Source organism: Oncorhynchus clarkii, chromosome 4 (genome assembly GCF_045791955.1).
Source record: "Oncorhynchus clarkii lewisi isolate Uvic-CL-2024 chromosome 4, UVic_Ocla_1.0, whole genome shotgun sequence".
In the NCBI taxonomy this organism is placed as follows: domain Eukaryota; kingdom Metazoa; phylum Chordata; class Actinopteri; order Salmoniformes; family Salmonidae; genus Oncorhynchus; species Oncorhynchus clarkii.
Window position 1 is genome coordinate 27,812,150 of NC_092150.1, and position 19,961 is coordinate 27,832,110.

A 19,961-nucleotide genomic window follows, 5' to 3' on the forward strand; every position below is an offset into this window, starting at 1 on the left:
CATCCCCACAGTGAAGCATGGTGTTGGCAGCATCATGCTGTGGGAATGTTTTTCATCGGCAGGGACTGGGAAAGTGGTCAGAGTTGGAGGAATGATGGATAGCGCTAAATACAGAGAAATTCATGAGGGATACCTGTTTCAGTCTTCCAGAGATTTGAGACTGGGACAGAGGTTCACCTTCCAGCAGGACAATGACCCTAAGCATACTGCTAAAGCAACACTCGAGTGGTTTAAGGGGAAACATTTAAATGTCTTGGAATGGCCTAGTCAAATCCCAGACTTCAATCCAATTGAGAATCTGTGGTATGACTTAAAGATTGCTGTACACCAGCGGAACCCATCCAACATGAAGGAGCTGGAGAAGTTTTGCCTTGAAGAATTGGCAAAAATCCCAGTGGCTAGATGTACCAAGTTTATAGAGACATACTCCAAGAGACTTGCAGCTGTAATTGCTGCAAAAGATGGCTCTACAAAGTATTGATTTTGGGGGGTGAAACGCTATGCATTTTTTTTGTCTTATTTCTTGTTTGTTTCACAAGAAAAATCTTCAAAGTGGCAAGCATGTTGTGTAAATAAAATGATACAAACCCCCCAAAAAATACATTTTAATTCCAGGTTGTAAGACAATAAAATAGGAAAAATGCCAAGGGGGTGAATACTTTCGCAAGCCACTGTATATGCAGGCCTCAACCAGTACCCTGAGAGCATTTGATTCAGTATATCATGCAACCCTCAGGTTTATTACCAATCAAAAACGTAGTTTGCTGGTCATCATTTACCTTTTGTAGGCTTACTGGGTAAAAGGCCACTTTATCGTTGTTATGTTTTAAATCAGGTCAGTAAATAATATAAATGATGGTCCCATTCTCATTTGTTTTTAACAGTACCAAGATTTAGAACAGGTCATGGTGGAAATAGTTTTAGTTACTCAGCTCTGCGGTCCTGGAATTCTCTCCTGAACATTTAAAAATGTGATGATCTAGTCACAATGGTGGAGTTTAAACACTTGGTCAATGTAAATATCATAGAAGAGTGTAATTGCCTTTAGGACAGCTATTTTTTAGTCTTTATGTAATTGTTGTACTGTATGTGTGTCTAGAGTTTTGTTCGATGTTGTGTCAGTGCATGTCAGTTGTTTTGTCTGAAACTTTGTTCCCCCTGCTGCTGTTGGACCAGGTTTCTCGTGAAAAAGAGATTTGATCTCAATGAGAAAAACCTGTATAAATAAAGGTTAAAAAAAGAAAAAAAGAGTGATGTTCCCAGAACCCGGCCTGTTGACTCAGTCATTCATTGAAATGTACTGATATCGCTCTCAGTTCAGTCATTGTTCTACAAGATTCTTCTACAACCAAAGAAAACTTCATCTTCCCTCCTTGCGTTTCTCAGCAGCACAATGTTCTTCACAGATGCTCACAGCTCTCTTTCTCTCTCTCTCGCTCTCTCTCTCTCTCTCTTTTAGCCGTTCCCCTACCGGAAATGTATGTTAAATACGTGGTGGAAATACAGTATTATACAATATTAGTTGTTTTTTTTTGTAACACAAATTGAACTGTGAGAGGCTAGTTATGTTTTCTATTGGAAACAGGTTTAACAAGGTACACCTGTTAATTGAAATGCATGAAATCCAGGTGACTACCTCATGAAGCTGGTTGAGAGAATGACAAGTGTGTGTTAAGCTGTTATCAAGGTGGCTACTTTGAAGAATCTCAAATATAAAATATATTTTGATTTGTTTAACAATTTTTGGGTTACTACATGATTCCATATGTGTTATTTCATAGTTTTGATGTCTTCACTATTATTCTACAATGTAGAAAATAGTCAAAATAAAGAAAAACCCGGGAATGAGTGGGTGTGTCCAAACTTTTGACTGGTACTATATGTCTCTTTGACCAGGGTGTCTCTTTGAAGAGGGTTTCCCTGAAGTGAGGACTCCCTATGGGTGAAAGGTCAGGTGCAGAGGGAGACAGGGGGAGAGACGGGTACATGTCATGGAGTCTGTATAAACAGAAATGATGATGGCTGGCTGTCATAACAATACCTCAGGCTCTGGTTACTGACTACAGATGAGAGCGAGAAAGCGAGAATGAGAAAGAGAGAGAGAGAAAGAGCGAGAGAGAGAGAGAGAGAGAGAAAGAGCAAGAGAGAGAGAGAGAGAGAGAGAGAGAGAGAGACCAGACACACACATAGAGATAGATGGGTTACTGAAGACACAGAGATAAACCTCTGCCTTTGATGGCCCAGTATAACAGATCTGTCTCTCATATGAATTTAACATGAATATAACGGCTAAGCTAAACTAAGCTATTAGTTCTATGTATTGCTTCTAAGAAAGCAGTGCATGTTCTGGCCTGGTGTTGATCAGTGGGTTGTAACCTGGTTAGGTTGTTCGCAGCATGAATAACAGTACCAACACTGCCATACACACGCACACACACACACACACACACACACACACACACACACACACACACACACACACACACACACATTGTTTTACTATCCTTGTGTGAACCAAACAATTGATTCCTTTTCAAAATCCTATTTTCCCTAACCCTTAACCAAACCCTAACCTTCACTCCAAAACCCTAACTGTAACCCCAAACCTAACCTTAACTCCTAACCCTAATTCTAACCCTAACCCTAAAACTAACCTAACTCCTAACCCTAATTCTAACCCTAACCCTAAAACTAACCTAACTCCTAACCCTAATTCTAACCCTAACCCTAAAACGAACCCCTAAGCCTAAAATAGCCTTTTCCTTGTGGGGACCGGTGAAATGTCCCCACCTGTCCGAATGTTCCTTCTTTTACCATCCGTTTGAGGACTTCTGGTCCCTACAAGAACAGTAAAATCAAAAGCACACACACACCCCAAGTGTGACTCTGACTGATGATGAAGACTGTTGGTCTTAACATCTGTGAGTTAAACGTCTTTACTGCAGCATGACACAGTCCACAAGTATTCATGACGCTATTTGTATAACTACTACTAATGCCATCTGCAATGTGCACAACTGAGTGTGTGCATATGACTGTTATGAGTGTGGCCGGGGAGTTTAATGTATGTTTACAAATAAGGGTGAACTATACTATCCCTGGGTTGAAGACTACTGTTAAAAAGGAAGGCCGTTTGGTTCCAGAGGGATGATAGAAGGATTAACTTCTCTTTAATGTTCTGCCGCATTTCTTCTCCGGCCTACAAGCTAGAGGTAGTTGTAATCAACTGTACAGCACACCCAATGTACCGTAGCCCAGTTTGGTCCACAGAGACCTGTGTGTGTGTGTGTGTGTGTGTTCATGTTTTACTATAGGTGTGAGTACCATAACTCCTCACAAGAGTAGTAAACCAACTCAAATTCAGAGAAGTGAGGACATTTTGCCGGTCCTCTCTAGTAAAAAGGCTATTTTAGGCTTAGGGTTAAGGTTAGAATTAGGGTTAGGGTTTGAATTAGGGTTAGAGTTGGGGTTAGAGGTTAGGAGTTAGGTTTAGGGTTAGGATAAGAGGTTAAATTCAGGGTAAGGGTTATGGGTTAAGGAAAATAGGATCTTGAATGGGAATCATTTGTTGGTCCACAAAAAGTCCTCACAAGTATAGTAAGACATAGATGTGTGTGTTTGTTTGTTTGTGTGTGTGTCTGTGTGTCTGCTCTCTCTCTCCCATTCTCTGTGCCTCTCTTTTTCTCCTTGTCGCTGTGTCCCTTTTAATGTGCTGAGAGCAAAACAAACTCATTTGGTGAAATATGAACTATACCAAACCACAAGTACCCTATACGTTAATGGCCCATATGTCCCAGATTTCATCAACCAATTCATATTTGATAATTTATCGTTACAAGTGATTGATTTGACAGATTCATGGTTGGTTTTTTGTTTGAGGGTGGGACCATTGGATGGGTGTGTCAGTTCAATATAACCAATACAATCGAACCAGGTCAAGGGAATCATACACACTAACACAACAGCCATACACACATGCTGTAAACACACACCACGACAACTTTTAAGTACAGAACAATGAACCTCGTCCGCCCACTTCCACCTTTTCTCCCCGTCTTCCCTTGCCCTGTACTGTGCCTCTGATTCTACATTCTGTAAAGATTGTCTCCACATGTTCCTGAGGAGAAACCAGAAAACACACACACACACACTCAGTCAGGGTGCAGAAGTCAGTTCTTTGTCAGTCCGGTATTACCTAATACCAGCCGACATGAAGTGTGTGAACCGAGACTGGGAGTCCTTTATAACGTTACTGTAGGCCTATCGAGAGTTTGACCAACTGAAGCGAGATGCGACGTGTTGCTGCCACTTTTCTTTATTCATTTCCTTACATCTCCATCCTTCCATCTGTTCTCTCCCCTCCACCCAAACCCAGTCATCACCCTCTAATGAGAGAACTCTAAACATGTTTCTCATTTTCCAATGTTGACTTTCTCTCTCATTTTCCCTGTTTTTCAACTGTTTCAAACTAATTGCAAACATTTGTTGCTCATTGTTCCCATACATCTAGTTTACAGAGAGGAAAACAGTCCTGTGACAGGCTAGAGTTACAGGAACAGTGGAAAGAGAGGATGCCAAGTCAGTTGCACAATTGAATGCATTCGACCGAAATGTGACTTCCGCATTTAACCCAACTCTTCTGAATCAGAGAGGTGCGGGGGGCTGCCTTCATCGACGTCCACGTCATTGGCGCTCAAGGGCTGAACGGCAGATTTTCACATCTTGTCGGCTCAGGGATTCAAACCAGCGACCTTTCGGTTACTGGTCCAACACTCTTAACCGATAGGCTACTTGGAGAAGGGAGGAGAGGTGTAGTTGGGAGGAGAGGTGTAGATAGGAGGAGAGGTGTAGATAGGAGGAGAGGAGTGGACTGGAGGGTTAGAGAAAGGGGATACAGGCGACAGCAACATCTGGAACACCGATGGATTTTTATGTCTTGTACCAATTACACCATCTCACAGAGATACCAGAGGGGAGGAGGGGAAGGATGAGGGCAGGTTGTTAACTAACTAACCATAACGCCTGGCTGAGTGGTTCCATTCTCTCTGACGAGTTTCCAGTAGATGAGAGAAACATGGATAAAATAGTGAGTATCAGTAGATCAGAGTAAGCTGAGGCAAAAGACAAACAAAAACACCAATATGACAGGGCTTCAGATGCTGGTTCAATTTTGATATGGGGATGGTTAAGTCAAAGATACTACAGCACTGACAGTCACAGAGGCCTACTTACCGTTCACCCCTATCAGCCCAGAGCGCACAGAGAGAGAATATACTAAAGATCAGGAAGTAATATTATTTCTCAAACCACAGATGTCAGAAGCACCGTCAGAGAGAGGAGTATGTGCGTGTGTTCACTGTCAGAGACGTCATTGTTTCTCCTCCACTCATCTGACTCACAAGTCGGTTCAACAGCAGATGATGGATGACGACTCCAGGAGATAAAGTTAGTAATTCAAGACAAAGAGTTGATCAGTCCTACATGTCCATATGTTTTACTCCCTGGCTTTACTGTGGAGCTGTTCACACACACAAGCTCCTGCAGTGTGTATACTGCTGGCCAGATTCTGGTTTCAGTTAACTTCCTGACATTAAACAACTGATCCCCCTTCCTGCCAAGAGAGTTCAAATGCACACGTACGCACACACATGCGCACGCACACACGCACACACATACGCACACACGTCTTACTATAATTTTGAGGACTTTCTGGGGACCAACAATTGATTCCCATTCAAAATCCTATTTTCCTTAACCCCTAACCCTAAACCTTACACTAACCCTAATCTTAACCCTAAACCTTACACTAACCCTAATCTTAACCCTAAACCTAACTCCTAACCCTAAACCTTACACTAACCCTAACCTTAACCCTAAACCTAACTCCTAACTTTAACCCTAAACCTAACTCCTAATCTTAACCCTAAACCTAACTCCTAATCTTAACCCTAAACCTAACTCCTAACCTTAACCCCTAATTATAACTTTAATCCCTAGCCCTAAAATAGCCTTTTTTACAAGTGAGGATCGGCAAAATGTCCTCAACATCTCTGAATTTTAGTTGCTTTGTATTATTGTGAAGATTTCTGGTACTCACAATTATAGTTTGGAAGCAGAAGAAATGAACACCTGGTTAGGTGAGGTGCTGGCTAATGGAGTAGAACACCTGGTTAGGTGAGGTGCTGGCTAATGGAGTAGAACACCTGGTTAGGTGAGGTGCTGGCTAATGGAGTAGAACACCTGGTTAGGTGAGGTGCTGGCTAATGGAGTAGAACACCTGGTTAGGTGAGGTGCTGGCTAATGGAGTAGAACACCTGGTTAGGTGAGGTGCTGGCTAATGGAGTAGAACACCTGGTTAGGTGAGGTGCTGGCTAATGGAGTAGAACACCTGGTTAGGTGAGGTGCTGGCTAATGGAGTAGAACACCTGGTTAGGTGAGGTGCTGGCTAATGGAGTAGAACACCTGGTTAGGTGAGGTGCTGGCTAATGGAGTAGAACACCTGGTTAGGTGAGGTGCTGGCTAATGGAGTAGAACACCTGGTTAGGTGAGGTGCTGGCTAATGGAGTAGAACACCTGGTTAGGTGAGGTGCTGGCTAATGGAGTAGAACACTTGAAAAAGAAAAGGAGAGCTGCACACTCTAGGAGCTCAGATGCAATCATTTAATACCAATGTTTCGACAGCCAAGCAGTCTTCATCAGGTATAGTAAAACGTGTACACGCACACACACACACACTCACACACAGCGGTAATAGCAGGGATACAGCTCATGATCCTTACAGAGCTCCCATGAAAATCAGGCCCCCCAGGCAGCGAGGCTTCTGGGAAGGAAGAGGACCAACGCAGAGCTGCTGGTCTCCACCAGAGAGAAGCTGAATGAATCAATGTGTGTGTGTGCATGTTGCATTTGTGTGTGTTTGTGTGTGTCAAATCAAATTGTATTTGTCACATGCTTTGTAAACAACAGGTGTAGAGTAACAGTGAAATACCTACACATGAGTCATTTTCCAACAATGCAGAGTTAAGATAAATCAAAACAATTAAAGAAAACATTTAAATAGTGACAATAAATAAATAAACAGTGAATAACAATGACAAAGTACAAATAACATGGCCAAATACAGGGAGTACCAGTACAGAGTGAATGTGCAGGGGTACGAGGTAATTGAGGTAGATATGTACACATAGGTAGGGGGTAAAGTGACAAGGCAACAGGATAGATAAGACAGTAGGAGCAGCTTATGTGGTGAATGTGTATGTGTGTGGCGTCAGTATGCACGTGTGCGCGTGCTGTGTGTGTGTGTGTGGGCATATGTAGTGTGTGTGTGCTTGTATGTATGTGTTGGGATGTCAAGGTAAGTATCTGTGAGTGTGTGTGGGTAGAGTCCAGTGTGTGTGGGTAGAGTCCAGTGTGTGTGGGTTGAGTCCAGTGTGTGTGGGTTGAGTCCAGGGTGTGTGGGTTGAGTCCAGTGTGTGTGGGTAGAGTCCAGTGTGTGTGGGTTGAGTCCAGTGTGTGTGGGTAGTGTCCAGTGTGTGTGGGTTGAGTCCAGTGTGTGTGGGTAGAGTCCAGTGTGTGTGGGTAGAGTCCAGTGTGTGTGGGTAGAGTCCAGTGTGTGTGGGTAGAGTCCAGTGTGTGTGGGTAGAGTCCAGTGTGTGTGGGTTGAGTCCAGTGTGTGTGGGTAGAGTCCAGTGTGTGTGGGTAGAGTCCAGTGTGTGTGGGTAGAGTCCAGTGTGTGTGGGTTGAGTCCAGGGTGTGTGGGTTGAGTCCAGTGTGTGTGGGTAGAGTCCAGTGTGTGTGGGTAGAGTCCAGTGTGTGTGGGTAGAGTCCAGTGTGTGTGGGTTGAGTCCAGTGTGTGTGCATAGATTCAGTGCAAGAGAGTTAGTGCAAAAAAGGGGCAGTGCAGGTAGTCCTGGTAGCCATTTGATGAGCTATTTAGCAGTCTTGTTTAGCAGTCTTGTTTAGTAGTCTTGTTTAGCAGTTTTATAGCTTGGGGGGTAGAAGCTGTTCAGGGTCCTGTTTGTTCCAGACTTGGTGTATCAGTAATGCTTGCTGTGCACATGTTGGTGTACGCTTGTGTGTGTACGTGAGCATATGAGAGAGATTGAGAGAGCGAGAAGAGAGAAGAGAGAGCGTGTGTGTGTGCGTGTGCGAGCCCTGGGGTAGAACTTTTTCTGAGTCAGCGCGGGGTGGAAATGACCTCCTGGATCCAGCTGAGGTTATAGGAGACCTGTGTCTGTGTGCACTACATACTGTAATGTTGTCATAAAAATGACTTACAACTTACAACGCTACATCTAATGGCAGTATTAAGATACACTGAAACCATACCACTACCCCACAAATACTCTCAATTCAATTAAATGAAACACAATTTTACTAGTATAACATTTAGTACTCTCCCTTTCCATACTCCGTAAGGTTATTATGATGAGTGCTTTCCCAGAGTTCTTACCGCATTCAGAAAGAATGTGTGAATCGGATCTGAAATAAATATGCACGCACACGCACACACACACACGCACGCACACACGCACACACACACACACGCACGCACGCACGCACGCACGCACACACACACACACACACGCACGCACGCACGCACGCACGCACGCACACGCACACAGCTGTCAGGGAAGCTATCTAGAAGCAGCAGAGCTCTCTCTCAGGCCAGTTTGAAACACTTACTGGAAGTAGTCACAGTAACAGTGTGATACATCTGGTCAGACATGAAACCTGTACTTCTGATCAGGAATAATAGCATGAGTTGACCTGTAGTGAGGTACAGAATCTTGACTGTGTCTGAAATGGAAAAAATGAAACCCTATTCCCTTAAACAGTGTTTATGTCAGTGTTTCCTTGGCAACAATCAGCAGGTGGATCAGATTTCAGACCAGGAGTGCCTGGTGGTAAGGAGAGATGGTGTGAAGGCTGGCAGATATAGACTGGCCTGAGAAGTGTGTGTGCGTTTGTGTGTGTCCATGCGTGCGTGTATGTGTATATGTGTTTGTGTGTGTGTCAAATAAAATAAAATGTTACTTGTCTCATGCGCCGAATACAACAGGTGCAGACCTTCCAGTGAAATGCTTACACAGTGTGCATGCATTTCTGAGTGTATGCGGTGTGCGTAAGCAGGGAGCTGGCATAGCCCTCGTTATCAGTTATATATAGCATGTTTATTTGAGCATCAAAGAGGAGCAGTGTCAGTGAGATGAGACCTGTGCCAAGCAGCTTCTGACGTCTTCCTCAACAGTCCAGAACCCACAACATACTAACCCTGGGGATCGGCAATGGACTGCACATAGTTACAGTTACTTACATAGTTACTTACACAGAGACCAAGAGACAGAGACCAAGAGAGAGACAGAGCACGCGCGAGAAAGAAAAGTTCCTGTTGATTGACGGAGTGTATGGGGGAGGGGGGGTCTGTCTGGAACAGCTGAAATGGTGGCGTCAGTCAGGACAGGAAGCACCAGGACAGAATTGTGTGTATGTGCAAGCCTGTGTGTGTGTGTGTGTGTGTGTGTGTGTGTGTGTGTGTGTGTGTGTGTGTGTGTGTGTGTGTGTGTGTGTGTGTGTGTGTGTGTGTGTGTGTGTGTGTGTGTGTGTGTGTGTCTGGCGTCTGTTGTCTCATTGGTTAAACCTGAGAGCAGTAGAGTCTACAGGACACATTACTTCCTGATTTAAACCTCATAAATTCACAGGGCAGCTTACAACATTACAACCAGCCAACAGAGCAGCAGGACTGAAACAAGCTGTACTACCCTGTCTATTCCTAAACACTATCCTCTTCAGCACTTGATATGTCAAGTAATTGCAATAAGGTCAATGTAATTTAAGCACACACTTGTACATAGTGCCTTCAGAAAGTATTCATAACCATTGACTTACTACACATTTTGTTGTGTTACAGCCTGAATTCAAAATGTATTAAATACACACAATACGCCATAATGAGAAAGAGAAAACATGTTTTGAGATTTTTTTGGGCACATTTTTTGAAAATCATATACAGAAATAAGTATTCACACCCCTGAGCTTTCCACACCTGGATTGCGCAACATTTGCCCATTACTATTTTCTAAATTCTTCAAGCTCTGTCACATTGTTTGTTGGTCATTACTTAACAACCATTTTCAAGTCTTGCCATAGATTTTCAAGGATATTTAAGTCAAAACTGTAACTCGGACACTCAGGAACATTCACTGTTGTAACGTGTATGCTAATAGTCAGGAAGCAAGTACAGGGAGTGAATTTAATAAATAAACCAACATGGAACAAAACAAGAGTAGTGTACAGACATGAAACATATAAACAGAAACAATAACGCCAGAGGAAAGAACCAAAGGGAGTGACAGATATAGGGGAGGTCATCAGGAAGGTGATGGAGTCCCGGTGAGTCTCATGTGGCGCAGGTGCGCGTAACGATGGTGACAGGTGTGTGTAATAAAGAGAAAACTGGAGACAACAAGCGCCAGAGAGCGAGAGTGGGAGTAGACGTGACAACTCTCTTCTTGGTAAGCAACTCCAGTGTAGATTTGGCCTTGTGTTTTAGGTTATTGTCCTGCTGAAAGGTGAATTAATCTCCCAGTGTCTGATGGAAAACAGACTGAACCAGGTTTTCCTCTAGGATTTCTCCTGTGCTTAACTTCATTCTGTTTATTTTTTATCCTTTAAAGCTCCCCAGTCCTTAATGATTACAAGCATACCTATAACATGATGCAGCCACTACTATGCTTGAACATATGGAGAGGGGTACTCAGTAATGTGTTGTAATGGATTTCTCCTAAACATAACACCTTGTATTCAGGACAAAAAAGTGAATTGCTTTGACACAGTTTTTGCAGCATTATTTTAGTGCCTGATTGAAAATATTCAGGACATAAAGTTAATTTCTTTGCCACATTTCTTTAAGTTTTCCTTTAGTGCCTGATTGAAAATAGAATGCATGTTTTGGAATATTTGTATTCTGTACAGGCTTCCTTCTTTTCACTCTGTCAATTAGGTTAGTTTTGTGGAGTAGCTATGTTGTTGATCTGTCCTCAGTGCTCTCCTATCACAGCCATTAAACTCTAACTGTTTTAAAGTCAGCATTGGTGTCACGCCCTGACCTTAGAGATCCTTTTTATGTCTCTATTTTGGTTTAGTTGGGGTGGGCATTCTATGTTTTGTGTTCTATGTTTTCTATTTCTGTGTGTTTGGCCGGGTGTGGTTCTCAATCAGAGGAAGCTGTCTATCGTTGTCTCTGATTGAGAATCATACTTAGGTAGCCTTTTCCCACCTGTGTTTTGTGGGTGGTTATTTTCTGTTTTGTGTGTTTCTACACCAGACAGAACTGTTTCGCTTGTTCCGCTTTGTTAATTTTTGTTCTAGTGTTCAGTTTTATTAAAAATCATGAACACGTACCACGCTGCACCTTGGTCCTCTTCTTCAAACAGCCGTTACAATTGGCCTCATGGTGAAATCCTTGAGCGGTTTCCTTCCACTCTGGCTACTGAGTTAGGAAAGACGCCTGTACCTTTGTAACGACTGGGGTGTATTGATACACCATCCAAAGTGTAATTAATAAGTTCTCCATGTTCAAAGGGATATTTCATGTATTTTTTGTATTTTTTTTACCCATTTACCAATAGGCACCCTTCTTTACGAGGCATGGGAAAACCTCCCTGGTCTTTATGGTTGAATCCGTGTTTGACTGAGGGATCTTACAGATAATTATATGTGTGCGATACAGAGATGAGGTAGTCATTCCAAAATCATGTTAAACACTATTATTGCACACAGAGTGAGTCCATCCAACTTACAATGTAACTTGTTAAGTATATTTTTACACCTGAACCTAGTTAGCTTGCCATAACAAAGGGGTTGAATACTTATTGACTCAAGACATTTCAGCTTTTCATTTTTTATGAATTAGTTCAACTTTTGAAAAACACAATTCCACTTTAATGTCTTAGGGTATTGTGCGTAGGCCAGTAACAAAAACAAATCTAACTGTAATCAATTTTAAATTCAGGTCGTAAGACAACATGTGGAAAAAGTCAAGGGGTATGAATACTTTCTGAAGGTACTATGCATACGCACGCATACACACTCAAACCCAGCAAGACCACTCACGCACCCACAGGGAGTTCCAATATGAATGTTTGTTTGGCTTGATCCTCTGTAGTTGTGATTAAATCTCTGTAATTACGTGGTGCTTATTTCACTGAAATGGTCTGTATTTCCCAACGAGCAGCTTTGTGTAGACAGACGTAGTTATACTGTAATGTGTGGAGTGGATCATTATACTGGTCAGGATACATCCATCATTTGCTAGCAGGTTTAAGACATTTGGCAACAGCTGAAATGTGAGCTTTCAATTAAACAATCTGAAATGAAATAGGGTCATTATCTTGAAGACCTCTCTGGTTCTACGTTGTGTTTTTTTCATTTGAGAAAGTCCCAATAAGAAGTAAATTATCTGCAAACAGTATTTCTCAAGACGAACACAATATAGTGTAGAACGCTCATCTGGGTTACAACATCTATTGTTTGCGTATATGTGTGTGCGCGCGTGGGTTTGTGATTCCAGACATATGTTTCTGAGAGAGTCACTCCTTTAGGTGGACAGAGTTTACCCTGTGTGTCACCTGTGTGACCTAACCAGCAACATGTAGACTGACAGCTCGTCTCTTTCCCCGGTTGAAGTACATGTAGAAAGGAGGGGTGTGATGAAACTAACGCTCTCTCCTCTGACACACACAAACATAGACACGCACACATAGGCACAAGCACACACAAACTTACACATGTCTTCACCAATTCCCTGGAGTATAGGATGGAAAACACAATTTAACTTGGCCAGGTTTCAGACAAAACAAGGAAGTTCCTAAAGGTTCTCTGTGTGTGTGTGTATGTGTGTGTCTGTGTGTTTGTATTCAATTTTCTGAAAGTTTTGAGGAATGCAGCTCCCAGAAGATGTTTTCGAAACGTTAACATCGTCTGAAATGTCCTCCAATCTCATCCTCCCCATCCAAGACACACACATATCCTCCCCCTCCCTCCCCAGGATGGGATGCTGTCGCCCAGTTGAGGCAACAGAGATTGTATTAGTGTCAGGTAGTGAGAGGAGAAAGGTAATTATTAAAGGAATGACTGACCAGCTCGCAGCAGACAGTGAAATCCCCCAGGGGAGGAGGGAGGACAGATTTAATGTTGTTGACTGTCACCTTCTGTAAAAGGATCCTCTACTCTCATTGTTTATCTGACTCGAAAGGGGGGAGACAATTGTGGGAATGAAGGAGAGAAAGTGCGAGATGGGGGAGGCAGATGGACAGGGCAACAGGGGAGAGGAGTTCAGTAGATGGAGAGGGGGTAGAGAGCGAGAGAGGGGGGGGGGGAGAGACTTGCCAGACAGACCCCAACACTAACAGGAAGCTGCTCTACTGCTGGGCTCCTGAAGTTCCCATGGTGATCAGAGCATGACTTCTTTACCTTTCACCCTTGACCCCAACCCCTGATCATAACCTATATGGACCCTCAATGCTCTGAGTGTGTGGGAGAATGTCTATCAGTCAGGAAACCCAGCAAGTATCAACAAACACACCACGTCATATAGTGGATATAAAGAGTTAATTGATGTGAAATAAAACACACTGCATGGGGATGCTGTTAAACGTTTATTAGAGTGTGAAATAGAGTTGAAGCTATGGTATGGTATTTCATGTTGATGTTTGCTGTTGAAAGCCAAGGTTATGTGCTTTCTTATTGACTAAAACAATGCATTTTCTCTGGGAGAGACACACATACAGTTGAAGTCGGACGTTTACATACACCTTAACCAAATACATTTAAACTCAGTTTTTCACAATTACTGACATTTAGTAAGAGTATTAGGTCAGTTAGGATCACCACTTTATTTTAAGAATGTGAAATGTCAGAATAATAGTAGAGAGAATGATTTATTTCAGCTTTTATTTCTTTCATCACATTCCCAGTGGGTCAGAAGTTTACATACACTCAATTAGTATTTGGTAGCATTGCCTTTAAATTGTTTAACATAGCTTTCCACAAGCGTCCCACAATAAGTTGGGTGAATTTTGGCCCACACCTCCTGACAGAGCTGGTGTAACTGAGTCAAGTTTGTAGGCCTCCTTGCTCACACACGCTTTTTCAGTTCTGCCCACAAATGTTGTATAGGATTGAGGTCAGGGCTTTGTGATGGCCACTCCAATACCTTGACTTTGTTGTCCTTAAGCCATTTTGCCACAACTTTGGAGGTATGCTTGGGGTCATTGTCCATTTGGAAGACCCATTTGTGACCAAGCTTTAACTTCCTGACTGATGTCTTGAGATGTTGCTTCAATATATCCACATAATCTTCCTTCCTATTTTGTGAAGTGTACCAGTCCCTCCTGCAGCAAAGCACCCCCACAACATGATGCTGCCACTCCCATGCTTCACAGTTGGGATGGTGTTCTTTGGCTTGCAAGCCTCCCTCTTTATCCTCCAAACATAATGATGGTTATTATGGCCAAACAGTTCTATTTTTGTTTCATCGGACCAGAGAAGATTTCTCCAAAAAGTACAATCTTTTCCCCCATGTGCAGTTGCAAACCGTAGTCTGGCTTTTATATGGAGGTTTTGGAGCAGTGTCTTCTTCCTTGCTGAGCGGCCTTTCAGGTTATGTTGATATAGGACTCGTTTTACTGTGGCTATAGATACTTTTGTACCTGTATCCTCCAGCATCTTCACAAGATTCTTTGCTGTTGTTCTGCGATTGATTTGCACTTTTCGCACCAATGTATGTTAATCTCTAGGAGACAGAACGTGTCTCCTTCCTGAGCAGTGTGACGGCTGCATGGTCCCACGGTGTTGATACTTGCGTACTATTGTTTGTACAGATGAACGTGGTACCTTCAGGAGTTGGGAAATTGCTCCCGAGGATGAACCAGACATGTGGAGGTCTACAGTTTATTTTCAGAGGTCTTGGCTGATTTCTTTTGATTTTCCCATGATGTCAAGCAAAGAGGCACTGAGTTTGAAGGTAGGCCTTGAAATACATCCACAGGTACACCTCCAATTGACTCAAATGATGTCAATTAGCCTATCAGAAGCTTCTAAAGCCATGACATCATTTTCTGGAAATTTCCAAACTTTTTAAAGGCACAGTCAACTTCTGACACAGTGGAATTGTGATACAGTGAATTATACAGTGGGGCAAAAAAGTATTTAGTCAGCCACCAATTGTGCATGTTCTCCCACTTAAAAAGATGAGAGAGGCCTGTAATTTTCATCATAGGTAACTATGACAACTATGACAGACAAAATGAGAAAAAGAAGTTCAGAAAATCACATTGTAGGATTTTTAATGAATTTATTTGCAAATTGTGGTGGAAAATAAGTATTTGGTCACCTACAAACAAGCAAGATTTCTGGCTCTCACAGACCTGTAGCTCCTCTGTCCTCCACTCGTTACCTGTATTAATGGCACCTGTTTGAACTTGTTATCAGTATAAAAGACACCTGTCCACAACCTCAAACAGTCACACTCCAAACTCCACTATGGCCAAGACCAAAGAGCTGTCAAAGGACACCAGAAACAAAATTGTAGACCTGCACCAGGCTGGGAAGACTGAATCTGCAATAGGTAAGCAGCTTGGTTTGAAGAAATCAACTGTGGGAGCAATTATTAGGAAATGAAAGACATACAAGACCACTGATAATCTCCCTCGATCTGGGGCTCCACGTAAGATCTCACCCCGTGGGGTCAAAATGATCACAAGAACAGTGAGCAAAAATCTCAGATCCACACGGGGGGACCTAGTGAATGACCTGCAGAGAGCTGGGACCAAAGTAACAAAGCCTACCATCAGTAACACACTACGCCGCCAGGGACTCAAATCCTGCAGTGCCAGATGTGTCCCCTTGCTTAAGCCAGTACATGTCCAGGCCCGTCTGAAGTTTGCTAGAGAGAATTTAGATGATCCAGAAGAAGATTGGGAGAATGTCATATGGTCAGATGAAACCAAAATATAAATTTTTGGTAAAAACTCAACTCGCCGTGTTTGGAGGACAAAGAATGCTGAGTTGCATCCAAAGAACACCATACATACTGTGAAGCATGGGGGTGGAAACATCATGCTTTGGGGCTGTTTTTCTGCAAAGGGACCAGGACGACTGATCCGTGTAAAGGAAAGAATGAATGGGGCCATATATCGTGAGATTTTGAGTGAAAACCTCCTTCCATCAGCAAGGGCATTGAAGATGAAACGTGGCTGGGTCTTTCAGCATGACAATGATCCCAAACACACCGCCCGGGCAACGAAGGAGTGGCTTCATAAGAAGCATTTCAAGGTCCTGGAGTGGCCTAGCCAGTCTCCAGATCTCAACCCAATAGAAAATCTTTGGAGGGAGTTGAAAGTCCGTATTGCCCAGCAACATCACTGCTCTTGAGGAGATCTGCATGGAGGAATGGGCCAAAATACCAGCAACAGTGTGTGAAAACCTTGTGAAGACTTACAGAAAACGTTTGACCTCTGTCATTGCCAACAAAAGGTATATAACAAATTATTGAGATAAACCTTTGTTATTAAAATACTTATTTTCCACCATAATTTGCAAATAAATTCATAAAAAATCCTACAATGTGATTTTCTGGATTTTTTTTCTCATTTTGTCTGTCATAGTTGAAGTGTACCTATGATGAACATTTTAAGTGGGAGAACTTGCACAATTGGTGGCTGACTAAATACTTTTTTGATCCCACTGTAAGTGAAATAATCTGTCTCTAAACAATTGTTGGAAAATGTACTTATGTCATGCACAAAGTAGATATCCTAACTGACTTGCCAAAACTACAATTTGTTAACAAGATATTTGTGTAGCGGTTGAAAAACTAGTTTTAATGACTGCAACCTAAGTGTATGTAAACTTCCGACTTCAACTGTATATTATAATTTTTTGAATTTGTTCAGAATTAGTTACAATGAAATTGAGTGTTACTGTAAAAACAGGAAAGAGGCTGTTAGGTGTTAGAGACAGGCATAGACAGGGCTGAGTTTTAGGGGGTTAACTTAAGGTTAGGATTCAGGAGATAGAGGTTAGTTACAGAGTGAGACTGAGGGCTGAGTTTTAGGGGGTTAACTTAGGGTTAGGATTCAGGAGATAGAGGTTAGTTACAGAGTGAGATTGAGGGCTGAGGTTTAGGGGGTTAGCTTAAGGTTAGGATTCAGGAGATAGAGGTTAGTTACAGAGTGAGACTGAGGGCTGAGGTTTTAGGGGGTTAACTTAGGGTTAGGATTCAGGAGATAGAGGTTAGTTACAGAGTGAGACTGAGGGCTGAGTTTTAGGGGGTTAACTTAGGGTTAGGATTCAGGAGATAGAGGTTAGTTACAGAGTGAGACTGAGGGCTGAGGTTTAGGGGGTTAGCTTAAGGTTATGATTCCAAAGATAGAGGTTAGTTACAGAGTGAGACTGAGGGCTGAGGTTTAGGGGGTTAGCTTAAGGTTAGGATTCAGGAGATAGAGGTTAGTTACAGAGTGAGACTGAGGGCTGAGGTTTAGGGGTTTAGCTTAAGGTTAGGATTCAGGAGATAGAGGTTAGTTACAGAGTGAGACTGAGGGCTGAGGTTTAGGGGGTTAGCTTAGGGTTATGATTCAGGAGATAGAGGTTAGTTACAGAGTGAGACTGAGGGCTGAGGTTTAGGGGGTTAGCTTAGGGTTATGATTCAGGAGATAGAGGTTAGTTACAGAGTGAGACTGAGGGCTGAGGTTTAGGGGGTTAGCTTAAGGTTAGGATTCAGGAGATAGAGGTTAGTTACAGAGTGAGACTGAGGGCTGAGGTTTAGGGGGTTAGCTTAAGGTTAGGATTCAGGAGATAGAGGTTAGTTACAGAGTGAAACTGAGGGCTGAGGTTTAGGGGGTTAGCTTAAGGGTAGGATTCAGGAGATAGAGGTTAGTTACAGAGTGAGACTGAGGGCTGAGGTTTAGGGGGTTAGCTTAAGGTTAGGATTCAGGAGATAGAGGTTAGTTACAGAGTGAGACTGAGGGCTGAGGTTTAGGGGGATAGGGTTTAGGTGGTTAGGGCTGGAGACAGAGAGAGACTGTGGGCTCAGTGGTCAGATTTAACCAGTATGCAGGATGTCTGATTTGGAGCAGCCCATCCATCCATGGGCCTCAGGGAGTGAAGTTTCTAAAATTGGTTCATAATTGAAGGCAGCTTTTGTTTCATCCGCTCCCCCTCCCTCTCTCCTCTCTCGCTATCTATTCTCCGCTCTCATCCTTTCCTCTCCACTCCCCCTCCCTCTATCCTCTCTCGCTATATCTCCCCCGCTATCATCCTTTCCTCTCCCCTCCCTCTCATTCTCTCTCAATCTCTCTCTCTCTCGCCCCTCTGCTTTCATCCTCTCAGCTTCCCCTTCCTCTCTCTCTCTCTCCGCTCTTCTCTTTCCTTCTTCAGATGTCCAGCTCTATCGCTGAGCTTTCTTTACACTTGTCAGGTCAAACCTTTGTCATAATATTAACCAGAACAGATAATAATACTTTCATTGACTTACTGTACATTCACCAAACACACTGTAGAGATTCAAGGCATATTGCATACAATGGAACTTTTCCAAACTCAAGTTAGAAGCCAAATGTCTCACATACTGAACCAACCCCCGTATTTGTGCGTGCTGCTACCATGAAAAGCTACCTTTAAAAAGCATTAAGAAATCTAAATATCTGCTGAAACTGTATAAAAGTTACTTCTACACTGACCTGGACACAGACTTCTGCAGCAATGTTATGTAACTGAGTGGTCTTAGTGTAGCAAGAGAAAGGGTCTGTTTTCTCACTCCTAACCAGAGGGTTGTCATCTTTAATCTGTGTGTGTGTGTGTGTGTGTGTGTGTGTGTGTGTGTTTGCGCGTGTGCGTGCGTGCGTGCGGGGGATCTCTGTACATTGCTAACAGAGGGTCAGAGTGTGTGTGAGAGTGGAGTTTGAAGAAATGCTTAGATCATGTTTGTCTTGACTGCCTGAGCTTCCTGACCCCCAGAACCCATCTCACATCTTCAAAGGGCCTGAATAAGTGAGACACACACACATGCGAACACGCAGGCACGCACACACACTTCTTCAAAAGGTCCGTAGATGTGTGAGAGAACCAGGGGTACTGATACGTTCAGTCATATATAACTACAGGTAACTGCCAAAATAAAGGAAACACCAACATATAGGGTCTAAATAGGGCACCACAAGCCAAAGCTGTTTTAATGCACCTTGGCATAGATTCTACAAGTGTCTAAAACTATTGGAGGGATACGACACCAGAAATTCCATAAGTTGGTGTTTTGTTGATGGTGGTGGACAACACTGTCTCAAGCACCACTCCAAAATCTCCAATAAGTGTTCAATTGGGTTGCGATCTGGTGACTGACACACTAGAGCCCTGCATGGGCATGAATTTTAAGCCTGAGCCCTACCCATGCCCGCGACATTCAGGCCCTACCCTACCCAGGCCCGATTGCTTCTGCCAAATTTAAAGCCCGCCCTGCCCGAAACCAGAAATAACTTTCTCCGTTAATAAATCCATTAGCTGCTCCTCTCTGTCTGTCTGTCACTCACTCCCTGCATCCAGCTCGCTTTGCATGCACTCTGCTCATGGCTGTTCTTGGGCTGCAGCCCAAAAAGGCTCCGCTCGGGCTGCTCTGCTCAATGACGAGACATGAGAGAGCAGTGCAGAGCAGTGGGTTGTTAGCTAAATTAGCACAGGAATTAAACCATCAACTTGTATTGATCACATTTTTACTAATGCTGCAGATATTTGCTTTAAAGCAGTATTCAAATCCATAGGATGTAGTGATCACAATATAATAGCCATATAACCAAAGTTCCAAAGGCGTGGCCCAATATTGTGTATAAGAGGTCATACAAGAAGTTTTGTAGTGATTCATATGTTGATGATGTAAAGAATATTTGCTGATCTGTGGTGTACACTTG